Source organism: Castor canadensis, chromosome 14, assembly GCF_047511655.1.
Source record: "Castor canadensis chromosome 14, mCasCan1.hap1v2, whole genome shotgun sequence".
Classification (NCBI taxonomy): Eukaryota; Metazoa; Chordata; class Mammalia; order Rodentia; family Castoridae; genus Castor; species Castor canadensis.
Genome location: NC_133399.1, coordinates 67,785,163 through 67,808,589, shown reverse-complemented (window position 1 = coordinate 67,808,589; position 23,427 = coordinate 67,785,163).

The following is a 23,427-nucleotide window of genomic DNA, read 5'->3' as shown; positions in this document are numbered from 1 at the left end:
TGGGCCAAAGAAACCCCTTACGTGATTTTTCCCCAGCTGGATGATAGATTTCTAATAACAGAGAGGGATCTCTTGCCTTAAAGTGAAAAAGGTGCTCAGTTTTAATTAATGAATATTTATAGAATGACTTCTACTTATGAAGGACTTATAGAAAAAGAAAGATGAATAAGAGACAAAATAGAAGCTCTGAGAGAGGAAGGTAAGGCAGGGCAGTACATGTTCAAAGCCCCCAAAGACAGAAACACAAGAAGTCCTTTTATAGGACTTCTGTGTCCTGTGAAGGGGTCTTCACAGAATGAGAATGACTGCTATTTGTGGACAATGGGGACTTTCCAGACTGAAAGTCTGGTAAAGTTTGGTATCCACAAAGGAATGGATGTGGGAGAAGCAGATTTCTTCAGAGATTTCCCACTGCAGTCTGGCTGGAGTGTAGTTATGGGAGGCAAACCTCAAAATGTAAGGTAACACTGGGCAGGAAGGGCTTGGTTTCCAGGTGAGCAAGAAGGCATTAACATTTCTGAGCAGCAGGATGACATCATCAAAGTTAGTTTCTCATTAACCCTATCTGGATCTTGTATCCCAGGTGGACTAAGAAGTGGAGAGAGAGACTGGAGACAAGAAGACTGGCTTACAGTTTCTATCCCCGGTCCAGATGAGAGGCAGTGGACTTTGGTAAGGGAGATAGCCAGGGGACTAGCAAGGATGGAAGAGGTATGGGTGGTTTTGAGAGATAAACAGGGAGACACAGAGCTAGCTAGACACAGAGGCTAGCTTGTACACTGATTCATTGTGGGCCATATTAACCAGCTGATGTAATGGAATGCTCTCTCTATGTCAAGCTGAAAGTGCTGAATGGTTTACATGGGGCCTTCCATATAAACTTCACAGAAACACAGAGGTGGGGACAATTACTGAAAGATATGAAGGAATTGAAGATGATAGTGTCATTAGAACAGACCAGAAAGTTGGAGAAGGCAGTTTGTGGTCTTTTGAGTTGAAAGGGTATGGTTGCCATGGGGCAGATGGAGTTATCCTGCTGAAGTAGTGTTTGGAGCCAAAGGACGAATAAAAGAGGGTGAATGAATGTTGCAAAGGAGCAAATAATATGAAGAGGACTGGAGGACACTAATCTAGAAGAGGCCACAAAGAAAAGAAGGGTGGCCTGTTTTCTTCCAGACCTTTGAAAATCTAGAGAAGTCTGAAAAGAGGGCTCTTGGAGAGGATGGATAGCCAGTGAAGAGATGTTATAAAGGGAATTCCAGGCATCAAGTAATTGCAGAGGTAGGGCGTATTTGAGACAAGCTTAAACGCTTAGTTACTTAGTTTATAGCAGTAGGAAGCTGCAAAGGACCTCATGGAAGAAAGGAGTCCTGTGGAGGGGTGGGGAGACAAACGGGATGACAAAAGTGGGGTGGCTAGGGACCTAAGGAGAGAAAAGGAGCATGTCACATGGGAGGGAGGTGACTGCAGGATGCAGAGAGAATAGTGCCTCTGCAAGCCATGCGCTTGAAGTCAGGCTTGCCCGTGATGGCATTTGGGGTCCCAAAACTGCCATGGAAGGGATTTGGAGTAAGGATGGAAGGAAAAAGATCTTTAGAAAATGTATTGTGTTGTGAAGAGCGCATCTGGATTCCTTTTGTCCTGCTAAAAGGTAACATGGTCAGAAGCCAAGGCAAGAGTGGTCTAGTAAGCACAGACCCTCTCCTGCACATCCTTCCTCCCAGAACCATCATCAGCTCATGAAGTTGACAACCTACAGCTGTTTCTTCCTTCTTTGAGGTGTGCAAATTCAAATCTGATTAGTTCCCCCCTCTCCTGTGATTATGGCACCACAACCTTCTGTCCCCTTAAAAAAGAAAGAAAGAGAAAGTTATCCTGTGGTGGGTGTGGTCATGTTCAGCTGATAGCCCCAGCTTTTTGGGAAGCTGAGTCAGGAGCATCCCATGAACCAAGAAGCTGAGACCAGCCTGAGCAACAGTGAGTGAGACCCCATCTCAAAATAAAACTAAGGTGCTGACCTGGGGATGTAGCCCAGTGTTAGAACACATATCTAGCATGTGCAAGGCTCTCGGTTCTATCCCTGTCAAATAAAAATATAAAAAGAAAACTTAATAAACCATAATCCATCATCTCATTCTCCCTGTGTTTAGTCCTAGGCAGCCCTGTTCAGAATAAGACAGTATCCATAATTTATGTATCATATCCCAAGCACTGACTAGGTTTTTTTTTTTCCCTACCTGAGCAGGAAGGCATTACTTAAATAATAACTGTAGGACACAGAACCTCAAACTTTATGGGACCAAGAGCCAAGGTTTTGAAGTCCTTATGATTTTTCTCTGGGCCCAAGATAAGAGCTCAGACTGAAGAAGGAAAACACATTTTTCACTTTTATATATAATTATAATTAGGCAGGGGGATCAAGAGTTCAAGACCAAGTCAGGGTGCAATGACACATGCCTATACTCTCAGAGAGGAAGATTGGAATGATCAGGGTTTAAGGCCAGTCTGGACAAAAAAGTTAGCGAAACCTCATTTCAACAAAGAAGCCAGGCATGGGATGCACACCTGCCATTCCAGCTGTGTGGAGGTGGGATGTAGGAGGATCTAGGTTTAGGTCTGCCCAGGCAAAAACTTGAGACCTTACCTGAAAAATAACTGAAGCAAAAATAACTGGAGGTATGGCTCAACTGGTAGAGTGCTGCTTAGCAAGCTTGATGTCCTGAGTTCACGTCTCAGTACTGCCCCCTAAAAGAGTTCAAGGTCAGCAAAGGTAGCACAAAAACAGAACTCAAGGTATAGCTCAATTGGTAGCATGCTTGCCTAGAGTGTTCAAGGCTTTCTTCCAATACTCAGCACTGCAAAAAAAAAAGATAAAATGTTAAATTTTATGTTAGTTATCTATAATTCATCACAATTTGAGAGAGAGAGAGAGAGAGAGAAAGCCTTAGTCATTTGAAAGTCCATTAGATTTCAAACTTTTGTAGAAAATAGACCAATCCATAATTCAATAAAAAATCGCAGAAAGTCCGGGCCTGTTGCTTTGCTGGAGTTTAGCAGTCCCACCCCTGAAAGGTGCATTGCTGGTCCTCCCTCCATAGCTGGGGCTTTGGTTTTTCCCGGTCAGCGGTCTTCAACAGGTCCTGGCCTCTGGGTTGTTTTTACTGATTTCTGCTGCAGGCTCCTGTAATGTTGCCTCAGAGTCTGTAGACATTTGCTAAAAACCCAGCAGTGAAAATGTCATGCCATTTCCCATTTCTTTACTCCCAAAGGTAAACCAATGCTCCAAGTCAAGTTTTCCTGAGAGTTGGTCAGTGGTATGGAAAAATAAATAAATAAATTGAGACGGAGTCTTTCTATGTAGTCCAGACTGGTCTTGGGTACCCTATTTATCTCAGACTGATCTGTAATTTACAATCCTTCTGCCTCTGCCTCCCTGGTGCTGGGATTACAGAAGTACACCAACCTGCCCAGCCAAATACTTTCTATTTATCTGAAAAGAATACGTCATTCACCATATGTTGCAAGTTTTATAAACCTGTTAAAAAATAAAATGTTTCTTAATCATCCTTGATGTGTGGTGGCCTTTTCTCTTCCCCCTCCCTTTTTTCCTTACAGTTCCTACAGTAAATATGCTCAAAAAGGATTTTAAAACAATCTTTTGGACTCTCAGAGCATTTTAGTAAACCAGCATTGAGGAAATCTCAATTTGATGCCACGCAAGTCTTTCTGGTAAGGTTTCTTTTTTTTCTCTCTATGGCACATCATATAGTAACTGCCCCCCCCAAAAAAGACTTTAACCTGCTCTCTCCTTTCAGATTTCTGACAGCACGAATTCAGTCAAGATGTTGTCAGGTATTGTCTGATTTCTATGTGGGGTGAGGTGGCAAGGGATCAAAAAATGAAACTTCCCTGTAGATGGTATGTGCACCCTTCCTTCTTCCTTCAATTTCAGGCACAGTACATAATTGAGATGGGTTATCTTTAAACTATCTGTGCCAACCCAGAACGGTGTACAGATGTGTGCTCTTACCGGCTATTACCTCTCCCCAGGTCACAATGTAAAGAATTGTAAAGTGAGATGGGGAGGACTTGCATAGCCAGACCAGTCATAAAAGATTCAAGAAAAGAGATTTGTCTTCAGATCCCTTGACTAAACTCCTCAAGAGTCACCACAGAGTCACCATAGCTGCACTTCATTTAGTCAGAGAATGGAGCGTTTGTGGACTGACATTCCCAGCTGGTTCTATGGGGAGACATACAAGAATAGTGACCGAGAAACATTGGAAGAATGTCCAGTGGCAACTGAGCATAGCAGAGTCAACAAGCTTTGCAGTGACCAGTGAATGCTGGGGAGGGGGGGACGATGGGGGGAGCCCTGTGTCTAGAAAGGGGGAGGGGAGCAAAAGCTTGGACTAATTTACTGGAAAGCTCCCGGCCTTGTTGAGGAGTCTTTAAGATAATAGCTCTTTTGACTGCCTGTTCAGCTTTTTTTCTCTCTTTTAGAAGTAGTGGTGGTTGGCTGGAAAAGATGTGGAGAAAGCCGGGTAGGAAGGGGGTCAAAAGACACGTGATGATTAACAAATAGGCTTTGTGAGCAGTGGCCAAGGGGACACCTGCAGAGCTGCCAGACAGGCTTGCCCAGTAGGGGTGGTTTGAATGAGAAAACAGCTTCCAAAAAGATGTAGTGCAGAGCATAAAAGCATGAGGAAAATGTCATTTGTGAGATGAGGGAATTGTAGAGTTTTATCTCTGATTCTCCTTTAAATAAACCTTCTATTATAATGTTCTCACCCTTAGGTCAGCATCCCAAGATGCATAAGAGAGGACTTATGGTCAGGCATGGAGCTGGTGTTTTGATCACAGAGGAATTCGCTTTCAAACAGACATGTATTCTTTAAAAAAATAAAACAAACACAAAAATCTCTTCCAACTCAGCTGACTAAGTCCAAGGGGGTTGACAGCAGCATTCACTTGTAAGATCCCACAGAGCTAAGTGTCCAGAAGGAAAATAAATATGACTTTTATATCAGGGCATACTGTTGCTTTGTTTGTAATCCAGTGAAACAGCAGGGCATTGCAATGCTATTGTATTGCAAGAGATCAGCAGGAGAGCCACGTCTTTTGGGCTCTTGAAACATCTCAGCCGGTGCTTGGTAATTGGTCCCAATATCTCACAGGACACAGAAGGACCCAGTCACGTTTTAGTTTCCAAGGGGCTATATTTGGGTGATGTAGGATAGGAGTGAAGAAAAAAAAAAAAAACCGTGTCTTCCATGGCCAACAGTTTAGCCCAGATTTATTCCAAAAGACTATGTCTCATTTATTAATATTTCTCACAGCTCATAGAGTCATGATAAATATCTGTTTATATCTATTGTATCCCTACTAAGATTGCTAAATTGCTAGGTAAGGTTGATATTTAAGTTTAGTTTCAGCAAGACTTAGAAGGAATTAAGCAATGGTGTCACTTCTGTTATCTACTTTTTGAAAAGCCTTCCCTGACTCTAGGAGCTGAGTAACATGCCACCTCTTAGTGCTGTCATTGGCTTCCATTTCCTGGCCTGTGAAGTAAGATGTGTACCTTCATAAGGTTGTTTGGATAGTTAAGGAAGCTGTTATTTGTTATGTTCTATGTTATGTACTATGTGCCTATATCAGATATCTGACATCTACTATGCACTTAATAAATATTGGATGTTTTTATTTTTAATTTAATTTATTTTTTAAGGGCAGAATGATTTATTTTAGCTTAGGATTTTAGTCCATACTCTTTGGCTCACGGTGAGGCAAAACTTCATGAGAATAGGAGCATGGGATAGAAGCTACTCACCTCATGGTGGACAGGCAGCATAGAGGGAGTGGCAGGTTAAGATTCAGTCCCCAATGACAAACCTCCAATGACCTATTTCCTCTAGGAAGATGCAACCTCTTTAAGCAGCAGCATCCCCAAAACAGCACCATCGTCTTTGATAATGAGCCTGTGCAGAACAGTTCATATTCAAGCCATAACATTCTTCCCTTGGACCCCAAAGACTCATGGCCAACCCATATGGCGAAATGCATTTAGATTATCTCTAAAAGTTTCATAGTTTTAGCATCTCCAGTATTCTTCAACATCTCCCCTGAGACCGAAGGCAAACTCATAGCTATCAGTCCCTGTAAAATTTAAAAAACACGTTTCATACTTCCAACATACAATGGCACAGAGAAAACATGCCCATTCCAAAAGGGAGGAATAGGATCATAAAAATGAGGGATGAGACAAAAGCAAAACCAAATCCAACAGGGCATACATTAACTCCTGTAGTTCCATGTCCTGCATTTGGGCACATGATGGCATGAGGTGAGTTCCTAAGCAACCTGCCATTTGTACTAATACATTCTCTATCAGGCTGACTCCAATTACTGCTTGTGACTTTCCTTGAAGACAGTTCATGTTCTTGACATCTCCTGCTTTCTGGGGTCACTATTGCATCTTCAGCTATACTCTCACAGCTTCACACATCAACATCTCAGGGGACCCCTGCAGGGAATACAACCCTGCTACACATTGTCTGATCTCTCTGGCTTGCCTTTGGAATCTGAGTGGAAGCCTTCATGACATCCTCCCACCCTAACTCTTGCATGTTCAGGCCTGTAAAACCAGCATTATGTGGACAGTGCTAACCTGAACAGTAGCCAGGCCTTCTTGGATCTCAACCACACTGGTCTCCAAGTGCCTGGGTGGCTGAGCACTGAGGAAAAACTCTTTCTGTGGCCCCATATAAACAGAGCACCCTGGGGGCACTCTCTTCCCAAGGGCAAGTCTTCCAAATGAGTTGACTCTTTCACACCCTTGAGCTTGTAATAGATGGAATCTGGGCATTTCCTTAGATGCTCTGCTTTAAGGAATCTCCCCTTTGTCTTGATAAAAAGTACGTGACTTCTTTTAATGACCTTAATCTCTCTAGCAGCCACATTGTCCTTGGCCCCAAATTTATATGTGCTCCTTTCTGAGAAAAATGCACATTTTCAAACCTTTCAGCTCTGCTTTTTGTTTCCATTTCTCACTGAATACAATAAGCAGCAAGCAATAACCGTGCCTCAGTTTGAATGCTTGGCTGTCTTTAAATTTCCTCACCCAGATTAGTCTATCACCTTTAAGTTTGTCCTCCCTCAAAGTCTCAGGGCATGGACAAAATGTAGTCAAGTTCTTTGCCAGCATATAAAATGACTATCCAACAGAGGCCTCATTTCTGACAGGAAGGCACAGTCTTTACTGTCTGCTTTCCTATCAGCATTCTGGTCTGTGCCTCCATCAAAATCATTCATTAGTCTCTGCTTTCAGGTTCTAGGCCTTCTCCAGCCTGTTTCTCCACATGTTTCCAAATTCCTCCTTTAAAGCTCTTCCAGCTTCTGAACCACATGGTCAGGTCATCATAGCAACAACTCCATTTCTCTGGTAGCAGTTTTCTGTGTTCGTTAGCTTTCTCTTCACTATGACAAAATACCTGACAACAACTTAAGGGAGCTATTATTTATTTTGCTCACAGTTTCAGATGTTTCCATCCATTGTTGGTTGACTCCATTGATTCTGGGCCTGTGATAAGGTAGAACATCATGGTTGTGGGAACATGTGACAGAGGCTACTTACCCCAGGGCTACCAGGAAGCACAGAGTTACATGTTTTTAAAGAATTCATCAGAAGATAAAATCTATTCCTCTACTCTATGGTACCTTTTTTGTTGAGAACACACCCATGGCCAGGCTCTAAGCAAAGCCCTAAGAATGCAGCAATAAGTCAACCAGCCCTGCCTCCTGACTTTCTGAAGGGGATGGTATAGTAGAAGGTAAGGTCAGAGTCAAATGCTGTCACAAATTTTTATGGCAAATTGTGAAAGATGCTCTGAAGGGTCTACAAGACCATACAACAGGGAAACTCTATAGTCCAGGGAGTCAAGGAGGCCTTCCTTATTCATGGATATTGTAACTGAGACTGCAAGAATCAAGGTAAACCACTCAATGTATGGAACATGGAAAAGAGGCAGGATGTGGAAAAGGATATCTGGTCTATTGTCATTTAATTTCATACTCATGGAGGAACAGAATATTTACTGGTATGAACTTGGCAGAACTAAATTTCAGTGCTTTTTCTAGGATATGAAAAAGCATCAGAGGCGTACAGGCATGCCAGGGAGAAAGTTAGGGGGTTTGCAGGGAAATACCTGGGGGAGGATTGTGGAGGCAGGAGGAAGGTACCAGAATGGTACTACAGCAAACACCAGAAGTCTCAAACTGAGAGAAAAGAGCTGAATTCTATCCCTGGCCAGTAGAAAACTGGGGTTCAAAAGGTTATACATTAACCCAGGATATACACCTAGTAGTGGTGGAGCCTAGGTTAAAATCCAAGCCTTTTTCTTTCAGGAGGTCTTTTGACTGTGCTACATGGCTGGTCTGCAAAATGGAAGAGTCTGAAAAAAATAACCACTAAAGTCCCTTCCAGGTCTAAAATACAATATTATGAAATAGCCCCTTCATGCTTCCTCAACATTAAAATGGAAAAGAAAAGAAAGGCAAAGTAAAGTAAGAGAGGAAAGAAAGAAAGAGAGAAAAAGGAAAAAAACATCTTGAACTCTGTCTGTGGTTTCACCTTTGGAATATGTCCAATATGATTGTGTCTAGAACATCAAAATCCATCCCTGAGCCATGATCAACTAAGCACCCCATCTCCACCCCACCAGAAGTGCAGTCGCTAGGAGAGACCTGGACTTCACCACGTTACGTACTGGAATGCCAAGTGCAGGGCAGGTCATGGAGACATGAACCCCTCTGAGAGTTCAAAACCATTCTGAATCATTAGCTCCAAAATCCTTGTAGGTCCTAAAGCAGCCAAGCCAGAGGCTTTCTGCTGAGCTCCATTCCCTTAACCACTTCCCTGCTATTGTTTAGATCTTATAGGTAAAAAAATCAGAGATAACAGAGAGCAAAGAAACAATTTGCTTTGCCCCAGGAACACAATGCAAATTCAGTCACTTGGATGAAATTAGAGACATGAAGGTAAACAAAGCCCTGCTCTTTTATTACTTATACCAAACTATACTTTGTCTAGTCCAGATATAAGAAAAATCCACTTTTCCTGAAGGCCTCTCTGACATTTCTTTAATCCTTGAGTCACAGCCAATGAGGATTCTGTTCTCCAAGTCAGTGTCTTTTTTCCCTGCCTGCCTCTGCAACATACATACAAGTTTTCTCTTTTACACTTTTGTAAAAAATTTAAATGTGTTGCCAGTTAAATATAATATTAAGGACTCCAGGACTGTTACTTGTTTCTTTATTAGAAGAAAAGAATCACGATAAAAGTTGTGATTTCATATTCTAATGTAATTTAAATAGTTTTTACATAATGTAAAAAACCCTCATTTTGGAAAAAAAAGGTTTAAAAAGTAGAAACTGCTTTTTTTGTGGAATAGAAATTTAGTGTGATATTGAAACTTATTGTTATATCCAGCTCTTGGGCTCTCTGTGGTGCAGAAAGAGAAAGCTAGTAACGAAAATTGAGATGCTCTGATATGATATTACATACAAAAATAAGTCATCTATCCAAAAATGCATATAAATAGTGCAGACATTTTTAACCAAAGCTACTATAAAACAGAAGGATTTTCTAGATTCTTATCTCAAATTCTATGAAGATTTTTCAAGTGCCAGCAGAGTATCTAGAAATGTACAGATTAGAAAATGCAATGTTTTTTCAAGGTAATTGAGAGAGAAAGCAAGGTCTGTTCTTATTAGCACACAAGCTACTTCAAAGAAAACTGGACACTTTTGAAGGATCAAGTGATCTTTTTGGGAGACCAGGCCATTTGAAAACTTTCTGTTCAGAAATATAATCTGTGTTCCATGGAATCCCCTGTTTGAGACATAACTCAACTTAAGAATGCCTTCACTGGGTCTTGTCCATGAATAGTAACCTCCACGGATAATTTAAGAAAAGACATTGCCACTTTTTGTGATGTTGACACCAGTCAGGGGACAGACACATCTCCGGTTTCTCTTGATAACCCACCAATCATATATAAACTATGAATTTATAATCATACTTTTAGGGAAAAACAGTCTCTAAGGTTAAGAAATCTTATCAGATTTCCAGCTACTTTGCAAAGTAGTATTTAATTTTATTTGCTCCAAATGCTAACATTTTCTACTTCAAAAGACAATCTGACCAGCCCATTGGGCCTCAGGGATGCAGCTCAAAATCTCCCATCACTTTTGCAGGTTTCTTCAAATCTCTCTTGGTCTTCCCTAAGCTTCAGCATGTTAAGTTCACTGTAGATAACACTGCCTTAAATCTGTCACCATTGGCTCACCAATGACTTTTTCTTCCATGAATTCTATTTTAACCAGTTCTACCTGAAGAGATCTTTTATTCTTACTTCACTTCCCCAGCTTCATTTTTCAAAGTTCATCTTAGGTCATTTCTTCCCTTTTGCTTCCCCATGTCCTTTCACTCTTAGTCGATCCATTCTGAACTCCATTGCCATTCATATCAATCCTCTTCAATGCTTACTTCCATGCCTCCTTTTATTGTACTTAACCATTTTACAGGCTACTCTCTTGCTCTTGTCTCAACAAAACAAACCCAGAGATCAGACCCAATTTACACTCATTTTGTATTTCTCTTACACCGCAGGGCAGAGCTTTACCAGATGCCAGGTTGTAGACTCTTTGACAGTTTCTCTGTTAATCTTCCCTAAAAAGATAATTCATCTAATGCAGTCCTTTTGCAAAGGTTATTTCCCTGGATCAGTATTGCTGCCTAGGCACACAAGGGTACCCATAACCATCATGGAAACTTTTTATTTCAATATGAAGAAACAAGAAGGGGATTCAATGGATTCTGATTCAGTAGATCATGCAGTACAGAAAGCATCCACAGATTTCATGGAGGGATTGACTAAGAATTCCCTGATATTTTGGGGCAAATAGGAGAAATAAACAGTCAAGTTGAATCTGAGTCATTTCTGGACCCTGGGATAGCCAATTATTGCTCATTGTAAACTAATCCACTAGTCTTCTGGGTTTTCTATGTTCCATCAGTCTCATGGGTTCCTCCTGGCCACAGAGAGCATGACTGGCCTCAGGATACTGATAGAGTCTTGTCCTCTGTCCCAGCAGAACCTATCACACACATCAGCTACTCATCACTACTTTTCTGAGTCAGAGGCCTCATCTTTTCCTTATGCAATATCTATCATTGCAAGCTCAATTTATCATGTAAGTCAATAACAAAATGATGCATTGTCAAAATATGTCAATACAATCTCAGCCTTACTGTAATGTTGTCTGGGGGACTGAAGGTCTAGCACAGTCAAGAGTCTGGCCACTGTTGGAAAGAAACATGGTAACACTGGGGCTGTATCACCCAGAGAAAGAACTTGATGCTGGGAGAGCAGAGCAAGATAACATTTTCATCTGCACATGTTGGAAGGTCATGGTCACATGAAGGTGGGAATTCATCTGTATGAAAGCTAGAACCATGAGAGTAAGTAATAGGGAGCCTCAATAAGTTAAAAATTGAAGGGGTTGCTTTGAAACATGGTGAGTGAACTCCCAACCTTGGTAAGATATAAGAATTTGAGTTTAGATAATTAATTGAGATAACATGGAATAGGTGGAATAGACATTTACAACCTTTAAAATTTTGAACAACACTGATTTGTGTGTGTGTGTGTGTACTGGGGTTTGAACTCAGGGCTTCATGCATGCTAGGAAGGTGCTCTACCGCTTGAGTCATGCCTCTAGCCCAGCACTAGTTTCTTTATGTTTGTCTACCTGTCTTTGTACATCAATTTACAATGGCTAGTAGCAGCTAATGTTTTGACTTTGGGAACTTATTCTTTAGAGAAAAAGTACTATTTATTGAGTTAATTTTGCATATGCTATCCCATGTGTACTCTAAAATAATCAAATGAGAATGAGATAATAACCCAATGTAATTGGATTACTCCAACTGTACATTTGATAGAGTTGGAGAAAGCGAGCAACTTATTCAAGTACATAAAACCATTAAATTATTGGGCTCAGATTTGGATCTAAACCTATCTGATGCCACAGCCCTCTTGACAGAATCGTGTGGCCCCCCCAATCATATTTCCTTCCTATTTTGAAAGATGGGAAGCTGTGTTTGGTGATGCCCTTTATTTCTGAAAGAATGGTTTGACTCTCTAAGATAGAGCAGTCTTTGCTTAGTGAGTAAGAACTCCAGCTTTGGCGATGCACTGGCCAAGTACCAGCCTTGCCCTCTAAAAAGCCGAATGCCCTTCATCAAGTATGAAATTCTCTAGGTCTCTAAATACTTATCTGGAAAATGAGAGTGCTAATATTGCCTTCCTTCTGGGACTGTTTAGTGGTAAATGAAATACCTAGCACCTAGCACAGTGTGGCCCAAGGGAGGTTTTGGCTATTATAAGGAATATATCTTTTTTCTTCCTTATATCTCTCTTGTCTGTGTGGGGAGGGGAGAGGGTCAAAAGATGTCCCTGAAGAGTCAAGTTATGGACATGCACTAGAGGAGAGGCGCTATGGTTTAGATTGTCTCCTATATGTTGAAGGCTTGGTTCCTAGTGTGACATTATTGGGAGGTGCTGTGCACCTTTAGGAGACTGGGCCCCCTGGGAGGTCTTTAGGTTGTTGGAGGGCATAGCACCAAAGGGGATTGTGGGACCCTCATTCTCTTATTTGCTTCCTAGTCATGAAGTAAGTGGTTTGGCTCTGCCTCATATTCCCACCACAATGTGCTGCCTCATCACAGACCCAAAGCAATGCAGTCAACTGATTCTGACTGGAACCTCCAAACCTGTGGGCCGAATGAATTTTCCCTCCTTATAAGTTGGTTGTCTCAGGTATTTGTTGTAGTGGTGGAAAATCGATTGATATAAGAGGAAAGGCAGGACAAATAGACTGCTCCCTGGCCAAACTCTCTCTTGGTTCCTTGGCGATTTCTTGGATAAGATTATTCTCCTTCATTAACTCTGGTAATCTTTCTGTCCCCATGCCCGATTCAGCCATATGAGTGGGTAAGTGATCTCAGGTGTGGAAAGAAAAGGGAATGCATACTGCTTGGAAAAGGTGGTATGGCAGCATACACACAATGCAACACTGAGCTGATAAACCAGTGTGGTGATAATGATGTGTTTTTCTGCAGATCTCAGGGTAAGATACAGGCTGCAATCCCAGTGCAAGTCAGCAGTATGTTGGGTCTGCACGATTTGCTTCATCACGTTCCCCTGTGAGGGCAATGCAGAGCCTGCACTAACAGCCCTATTTTGCAGAGAAATAAAAAGTTCAAACCCCAGGAAATCAGGGTTATAACTGGCACTTGGAAAGAGGATTTTTAAATTATATTCTGGAGATAGCTCAGCACTTCAAGTCACTGTTGGATGCAATTTGAGATGCTCACTTCAATTCATAAAAATCTACATTGCTTATCTTTTCTCTCTCCCTTCTCACCCCATTAAACCTCCTGTTTCACCACCCCTTCTCTTAAGACGATTAGGATTCAATTGCACTGCTGCTAACAGTCCCTGGCTTTGGGTCTTTCAGTGGCTCATCATTGCCCTGAAACAGTTTTGCTGACTTACACTTGCAACTCCCCCAAACACTTTACTGCAGTTCTTCAAGGCAAGTAAGCAACTTATCATTTTAGTTTTCCTGGTGTACCATCTTAAAGTGCTGCCCTTTTCTGTTTTCTGTTGCTAATAACACTATACCACACACTGGGTATATTATAAAGATAAGAGGTCTATTTTAGCTCATAGTTCTAAAACAAGGCTGAGGAAACACATCTGGTGGTGGCCTTCTTGCTGACAGAGTCTGAAGGCAACACAGGGCATCATGTGACAAGAGATAGGGAAAGCCTGCATGTGGATGTGTCCTCTAGTCTCTCTCTTCTTACAAAGCCACCAGGATTCAGCTGGGCATGCCTGTAATTCCAGCTACTCCAAAGGTGGATAGGAGGATCGCAATCCAAGGTCAGCATGGGCAAAGGTGTGAAATCCTAGCTGAAAAATAAAACTAAAAGCAAAAAAGGTTTGGGGGCCTGGCTCAAGTGGTAGAGTGCTGGCCTAGCAAGTGGGAGACCCTGATCTCAATCTCCAGTACCAGCAAGAAAGAAAGAGAGAAAGAGACAGAGAGAGAGAAAGAAAGAGAGAGAGAAAGAAAAAGAGAAAGAGAGAAAGACAGAGTGAAAGGAAGAAAGAAAGGAAGTAAGAAAGAGAGAAGAAAGGAAGAAAGGAAAAAAGGAAGAAAGAAAGAAAGAAAAGTCAGGATTCAATCACAGGTACTCCACCCTGATGAGTTTATCGAATCCTAATCAGCTCTCAGAAGCCTTACCGCTTAAATTTCCACCCTCTTGATATCTCACAGTGGGGATTAAATTCCACTGTGAGTTTGGAGGGAACAAACCGTATTGGAACTATAGCATGTACAGTCCAGGAACAGAAAGGAGGAAACAGAACTGACTCAGTTGGAGTCCATTTAGTACATAATGCAGGAAGCACACTAGCAGAGACCCCAGTGCGGCTCCTGCTCTGGGGGGGATCACCCCTACATCCTCTTCCCAAACCAAGAAGGTTTAAGTTGACTTGGATGTTTTCAACCTTCCAAGAGACAGGGAAATTGTTGGGTAAATAAATCACAGCACTGGCCAAGCTGGCTTAGCAGTGTTTGATTTCTGCAGGGAGGACAGGGGCTTGTACTCTGCTCTTTCTCTTCCTTTCTCTGCGTACCTGTGGCTCCAGGCTCTTCACTGCTGTCCTGAGCTCTGCTGCCAGTCTTCAAAGGATGAGCAAGACTCACCATCACCTTCCTTTTTCCTCAGAAACCACTTTCCAGGAACCAGTGTCTCTCCAGACACTGGCATCATTTTATGTCATTTTTCAGAGGTCACATTTATTGAGTCATAATTAGCATATGGTAAATTAACTCTTTTTGGGTGTTGTAGTTTCATGATTTATATACAGTAAATTCATCCTAAAAAGGTGTTACGTTTCTAAGAATGTAAACAAACTGATATACTCATGTAACTACCACAGTCACAGTGTGTTTCCTTCAACCCCCTCCCCAAATTCCCCCATGCCCATTCAGGCGGACCCCTTCCTAACATTCCAAACCGTAGCAACTGCTGACCTGATTTCTGACAGGAAAAGAAAGGGAAATAGCAGTTTTGTTTTATGGAAAGTGTTGCAACTGCAATCATAGACTATATAACATTTTCAGTCTGGCTTCTAGCATAATACTTCTGAAATGTATCAGAAGATTGTTCCATGGAGCAGTATTTGTTCTTTTTTATAGCCAAGTAGTATTTTACCTCTGGAATCTGCTACAACTCATTTGATGGAGATTTGAGTTGTGTCTGGGGTTTGGTGATTTTGAATAAAAATTCATTAAAAAAATTTTTTTGTAAGTTATTCAACTTTTTTAGCAACTAACAATTTACTCATGTAGCAGTTAGCCATTGTACTTTTGCCTGATGTGAAGTGAAATAATTGTCTTTTGCCTTTTTAGCTGAAGTACTTGTTCTGAACTGCAATTTTAAACAGAGTCACTGGTCATGGCAATTTGTCGTAGAAGTTCTGACAGGTGCTCTTCTTTCTGCACTTGTCCTTCCAACCTGTAACTTTCTACATAGAGAAGAGAATATTTATCAGTCCACATCTGAACTGGCAAAGGGAATCCCAGCTTCTGAAGAGACTCAGAAGTGAGTAACTGTGGGAGCCTGGGATCCAATCGTCCCTGTTGCAAGAACACTGTGATGCAAACCATCATAGGTGAATGGTTTTAAAACTTTTCCCACAGGAAATTGGAAGGCAAACTTTAACACTTCAAACTCTGTTTCATTTTGAAAATTACCTACCCAAGTAAGAAGGAAAAAACATATGAAGACATCAAAGTGCCAAGATCTGTAAGTACTGAGTTATTATATAGTTCATGCACCTAAAAAAGGAATTTGTCTTCAGATACATTTGCCGCTGGCATAATAGTGTTGCAGCCTGCTACGGTGTCACCCTGTAAAAGTGTTGCTGTTAAAACTTCTTTCTGCCTCCAGCTTCATTCTCTTCCCAGAAAAAAAGTGGGGGGTAGGGTGAGAAGGAGGAGAGAAAGGGGAATAGATAGTAGAGAAGGAAGTAGAAAACCTGCCTAATTATACAGCACCTCTTATCTTAGAGTTTCAAACGTTGTTTTAAAATCAGACTCATTTGATGTTACATGATCGCCAGGACATGGGGAACTTGGTGGGAAGAGGAGTGAATTGCTGGGGGGAACAATGGAGGGGGGTTAATTTTATGTGTCTGTGAAACATTATTCTGGGCGTTTTTGTGAAGGTGATTTTTGTATAAGATGAGCATTTAAACTGATGGACTTTAAATAAAGTAGAGTGCCCTCCATAATGTGGGTGGGCCTTGTCCAGTCAGCTGAAAGCCTTAATAAATCAAAGATTGACCTCTCCTGAGCGAGAGGGAATGCTGCCAGCAGATGGTCTTTGGACTTGAACTGCAGGTCTCCCCTAGGTCCTACCCTGCAGATTTTGGATTTACCATGTCTTCAAAAATGCATATGCTAATTCCTCTTTCTCTTTTTTATTGTTCTCCATCTCTGTCTTTCTCCCTCCCTGTCCTTTTCTCTGTCCCTCTCCCTTTCTCTGTCCCTCTTCCCCTCATTCTCCCTGTCTTTCTCTCCTTCTCTCTGTCCCTCTCCTTCTTAATGGATCACATTAGGGAACATATTGAGGACAGTTTATCCAACTCTTCCTCATACATCTCTTCTTTAGTGTCTGTCAAAGCAAAGCAAACATTGAACCGCAGCTGGATCTTTTCTGTCCAGTAATCCCTGGCCACTGAAGCAGCTACTTTTATTTTTGAACAGCTCCAATCATTTTAGTTTTGTTCCTTTTGTTTGTTTCATACAAACAATGTCTTCTACCCTTTAGATGAATTTTATTCCTAGGAATCATGCAGGCTATTTGTACACAGGTATACTTTCTCCTTGTCTAATTCCTCTTAACCTGAATGATCTATGTGGCAGAATAGTTCTGAACTATTAACTGTTTTTGTTTCTGTGTTTGTGGCCACCACCTTTCCATGTATCCTTTGCCCCAACTCCATAAACCACATAGGGCATTCATACCTCCTGCCCAAGGGAAGGGAAAAATAACTGAGCACATATGACAGAGTCAATTCTGTAAGCCTGGAAGGAGCAGAGTTAGAGCAGAGTGCTCCATTGGAAGGAATTGCCCTGGAGGCAATGAAGGATAGCACACTTGGTTCTGTGTGTCTAATGACCAGTGCCAGCCAGGACAGTGGTCTCTTGGACACATGATATCTAAGGACTAGATGAACTCCAGATCCCACAATATATTAGACACATCATTGGAGCAAGAAAAGGGAGCTGGAATGAACTGGGTTGATTCTCTTTCACTGAGTGGGGGAATGAAACACAATTTTAGTAGAGTTTACAGAATAAGCTCCTCATTGGCTTTTGTCCATCCCCCCAAAAGAAGTTAGAGAAATGATTCTTTGTTTTGAGAACAGTCCTGTTGCTGGAAGGGTCTGATGTAGGATGGGAAATCAAGGAACCCCAGGGAGTCACAGGCAGGTAGTCTTATTTTCTATTATTTCATTGTCTCTGTTTCATTCTGTTACAGATATTCCTTCAAAGGCACTTACTAAGTGCTTGCTATATAATAGATAGCATGTTAAATGTTGGAAAATCAAAGACAAAAGAGCCTTTGTCCCTGGAGGAAAAAGAGGAGACACAAAAATGTGAGCAGGGGCAATTAAATGACAACATTCAATGGTTAAAAGTGGAAGAAGATCACAGGTCCTTTTCCTATGCAGACGGCTAAAGGCAATTAATGAATTTTCAATCCTTAAAAGTGATCATTGACGAACCAATTAGGCTGTGGAACTTCTATGGAGCTGAACTTGGTAATGGTTGGTGCCACCCTGTAAAGTTTAAAGTCACTCATAGTTCATAAGCAGGTGAGGCAGTGCTTAGCTTTCTTTGGTCATTTGTTTGGAGGACAATGTAAATACCTCTGATAGATAACATCATTACGCTGTTATCATGCTTGATGCCGATTATTTTATTTAATTAATCCTCACAAAAACTCAGTGAAATTAGTACCATTATTAACTTGCATTATTAATAAGGAAATTGAGGCTTAGAAAGCTAAATGTTATGTCCAGTGTTACACAGAGCAAACATTCAAATCCGGATCTGATCCCAAATAAAATCCTTTTTAACTCCCCCATTTATTACTGCAACCTAAAAAATATGCAGAACACAAAAAGTTTGAAATTTTTTCTTATGCTTCTGAAGTTTTGTTGAAACACAGCCACGTCCATTTATTTACATATTTTCCACAGCTCCCTTCTCACTACCTAAGGGCAGGGCTGAGTAGCCAGCACAGAGAGAGTGTGGCCTACAGAACTGAGTATATTGATTACCTGACACTTTCCAGAAAATGTTAATAATCTCTGAACATGACTGGGAAAATATGAAAGTAATACTCCACAATTAATTTGACTACATCATGTTCTTTTCAATCAGAAACTACATTCTTACATATTTTTCTTGAATATTGTCATCTTTGTATTATATTTAAAGAATTTTAGAGACATCAGACAATCTTGCTAGGTCTCTGTGATCTGGTTTATCATGCTTGACCAGAAATTAGTCATCCTTGTTTCCTTAAGTATGGGCCTTCTGAATCTACAAAAGGTGTCAAAATCATGAATAGCAAATTTCTCAAGGATCTCATTTTGTGATTAGACTGGGAATTAGCAGTGTGGCCTAATCACCTTTGAGAGAAGGACAGGAATAATTACTTTAAAACTTGGAACATTATCTGGGTTTTAGAGTGACAAGGTAAGCGATTCTGTTAGGATTATCTCATTTGAATTAGTGCCAGTCCTAGCAAGCCAAGAAAATCCCTCTCAAAGACAGAGAGAAACATGCTTCAGGTGGCTGTACATTCATTTACAAAGCAATGTGTGTGTTCTACAGACACCTATATATTCATTCATTTTGTGCATGTGCACACACACACACGCACGCACTTCAGGTGCACCTACCTTTTCCCTGTTGACATTTATTTTAGTATAACTTCTCTATTGCTTCCCAGAGGAAGAGTCAGCTTTATTTTCACCCTGTTCTGTTCTTCCCATCAGGGAGTGACTACATTTGCTATGGCCTCCATGTGTTGTGTTGAAATCCCACTGGGGATTTCAGGGCAGATTGCCTCAATCTTGCAAGTCATTCTCCTCATGACACAATCCCACCACCCTTCCTTATCACGGTTCTCACATCTTAAAGTGGTTGCCTGGATGTCCAAGCAGTGGCTGGGATAGCAATGCATTGCTAGAGTTATGACGCCATCAGGAGGATCAGGGGACACCCACTCATCCAAGGGTGGCTCCTGGTACAAGGTGTGATGGGAACACAGGGACACCTAAGTTCTCCTGGTGCTTGAGCTATTTCCTGGCAGAGGTGATACCTGATTAAGAACTTAAAGGATGAATAACGGTTATTCCCAAGAAAGTGATGGGGAATTCCCTGCATGGAATTCCTGCCTTACCCTGTTGCCCACTGCCACTTGCAGATGGGGCTGGGAAGATGAATGAAACCCAGCCCTGTGACTAAGGAAGTGTGGGTCCCCAACTCCTGCCTACTCCTCTGGTAACAGTGTCTTTCTTACTAGCAAACACACCTTGGGCTATTTCCTACATCAACCTGGAAGGATACCCTCACCCTGGTGCACCCCCCTAACATGCTCTTGCTCTAGATTGGAGTAAAGGCAGGATTTTCCAGGGAGGCTGTGCAGATAAAAACTGCCTTGGGAACTTTCCATATTTAGTGAAACTATTGTTGACCAACCAAAGTTTCACCCACAGTCACTCTTTGAAGAAAGACTCACTCTTTCTTCAAGCCAGTTGACATACTAAGCACCTTGTGTATGTGACAGCTTCTTTCCTTCCAGAAATTGCTGACTCACACGTAGGAAAGTTCAGATGTCACCCTGGTAACTTCATAAATATCTTACATTAAGATTCAGCATTAGCAGCTATGTGCCAGTGGCTCACGCCTGTAATCCTAGCTACTCAGGAGGCAGACATCAGGAGGATCGTGGTTCAAAGCCAGACCTTGACAAATAGTTCTCCAGACCTTATCCTGAAAAAACCCACCACAACAAAAAGGCTGGCTCAAGCAGTAAGAGCTCAAAAAACTGAGTTTAAACCCCAGTGCCATCAAAAGAAAAAAAAATGTAACAGGGGCCAGCATGGCAAATAGTTCACAAGACCCTATCTTAAAAATACCCAACACAAAAAAGGGGTGGTGAAATGGCTCACTGATAGCTACCCAGTAAGCTTGAGGCTCTAAGTTTAAACCCCAGCAGTACCATCAAAAAAAAAAAAAAAAAGATTCAGCATTAGCAAACTCTCTGCAGGATTGCAAGATAAGATTTAAATATGCAATACACTTAGAATTTATATGCAAATAATCTGTCTTCTTAAATGTTGACAATTTAAAAAATCTCTTTCTTGCATTAAATAATAAATAAGAATTTTGGGACACGGACAGTAATGTGACTCATGCCTGTAATCTCAACTACTGAGGAGGTAGAGACCAGAAGGATCACAGTCCCAGGCAGGGGGAAAAAGTACAAGACCTATCTGAAAAATAAAACTAAAGCAAAAAGAGCTGAGGGTGTAGCAAGATCACTATCATCAATAATAATAATAATAAAAATAATTTTAATAAAATATTCCTTGTATACAAACCTTAGAAAATATAGTGCTAAGTTTGATGGCGGAACTATTGAGGTGACTGATTGTTTCAGAGCTCATATGTCACTGTTAATATTTGCTGGTGACTGTTATCTTCTCCAGCTAATATAGTTTTGTACATTGATACTAGCACCACCTTACACAGTGATGTGACACAAGTCCATGATATCCAGCGTATCTTGGAGTAATTGCATGCACTAAGACCCTGTGCCAGGTTTCCATTTTGCCCTTGCAGGATTACAATGGGGACATTCTTTTTCTAAGACAGTCATTGAGAGCAACACTATCTGATTATGACTTGATAGCTATTCATCAGTTTGAGTTGATGTAAAAACCAGACAATTCTAGTCACCCACAACTTTAAAAGGACAAAATGTTGTCCAAGAAGAAAATATTAAAGAAATATTAAAAATGACTTCAGTAGCTTTCTGGTTTTCTATTCAAATATTGAGGTAGATAATTTATGAAGCAGTTGAATTGGATCACTTTTCTAAATCCCTTCTGTTTTATGCATTTAATATGCAAAATGCTAGAGAGCAAGAGGGATTTCACTACTCTGATATTTGGAACTTGTCACAAATACTTTATTTGTGAAAAAAAAAACAAATACTTTATTTTGCACTTATAGGCGGTCAGGTCATGATAAGATACAAGGCTCAGTTGATTATGTCGGAGGCATTTGAAAATTGATTGAAGTGATTAGGTACAGATGTTCTTTAGGACAGAGTGGGAATCTTCTGGAAGTGAAAGTCAAATTGGGTGAAGGGAGGAAGTGCAGAGAGGACCCCATCTGAGCAACTGTCTTCTGCTCTGTGTTTCATCATGAATACCCCTTAACATCTCTAGCCTAACATGCACCACAGTGGAGTCTAATTACCTTCCAAATGTGTATGAATCTTTAAAGAAAGAAATGGATGAAGGCAGCTAAGTTAGGTAACCCAGAAGGTCAGAGTGCATTTGTCTCTTTTCTGAAGTTAGAGGTGCTTTGGTGGTAAAGGTTGCAGTTTATGAAACACTATCTTCACCTTTGGACTTTGCCTAAGATAACTCCAAGGAAACTTCAAGGATTTATGATCTTTTTGTTGTTTAAAGAGTGGAACAAAAGGGAAGACTTGGAGTCCTCTAATAATTAACCAACATATTTACACTATTCAGGTTAGAAAAAAAAAAAGAATTTCATTTACAAAGAGTTAAGTCAATCACTTATCAGTAAGACTTACTAAAATATTTTGTTTTCATGACATATAAAGCTGATAAGTAAATCTGCCTTATTTTAACTATATTTCCTTGTTCATTTTTCAGACCCTTTGGGGGCTGGGAGAAGTGATATAGTGCTCGCCTAGGAAGAGAAAGGCCCTGCATTCAACACTCAAGATTAAAAAAAAATCCTTTGGAAATTTGCAGTGATTGTACAAAGTTATTCAAATAATGCACTCAACTTTATTGTAATAATTTCCCTCTTCTTATCTTGTACTCTTGCATATCTAATATCCCAGGTAATTCTCAGGGATAAAAACACTCATCAGTTTGTTTATATTTAATATTTAAGGCTCTTTAAATACATTGTACTTATTTTTCATTGTATAAGGCCCATACCACCTGTTAAATTAGAACTCGTGTTTTAATCCTAAGTAAATCATACTTGGTTACGAATAAAATGTCTTATCAAACTAAATACAAGTTCTATTTTGCCCAGTATCTTTACAGATACTGTAAGTGATCTTTTTCCTTTCCTTCCTTCTTCCTCCTCTCCCTCAGCTCCTTTATGCCTTCTTCCCTCTTTTCCTTCCAAAATACTTATTGAACAACTACTTGGTCAAGATTTAGGAAAATAATATAAATGACATATGATTGATATCTGTAAACTCTTATTTCAACAGTGAGCAGTCTGGTCCCCCACCATCTGCCATCTGTGTATTGCTCATTTCTAGGGTATGTGTATAGCAGTAACTGAGCTGATGTACTATGCCCTCCCAAGGAGCTACATTATCCCCTGGAGCCCAGTGTTTGTGTATAGCTTCTGTCACCTTTGCTCTCTCACACACTCATTTCCAAAGTTACTGAGGTTAGCTCTGTTCCCCAGTGAGGTCCTTCTACCCAATACCGTTAGATCATTTTGTCGTCTTCCATGTTCCATTCCAGGATTCCCCACCCTCCTACATGATTTTAACATATATTTTACATTTTGATTGACACATAGAATTTACACTTATCTGTAAGGCACAGTGTGGCAGGCATTTCAATGCATGTATACAATGTGTAATGACAGATCAGGGTAATTAGCATATCCATCATCTCAGATATTTCTTACTTCTTCATGTTGGTAACATTCAAAATCCTGTTGACTAGTTACTTTGCACTTTACAATTAATTGTTTTTAGCTATAGTTATCCTACTGTGTTAAGAAGTTACTCCTGTTATCCAACTTCACCCCTGTCCTCATTAATCATCTTCTCTTTACCTTGTCCTCCCCAACACCCTTTCCAGGCTCTGGTAACCACTACTCTACTTTCTATTTCTATGAGGTAAAAGTTAACTTCCAAATAGAGATGAAAACATATGGTACTTGTGACTGACTTAATTCACTTAATGTAATGTTCTT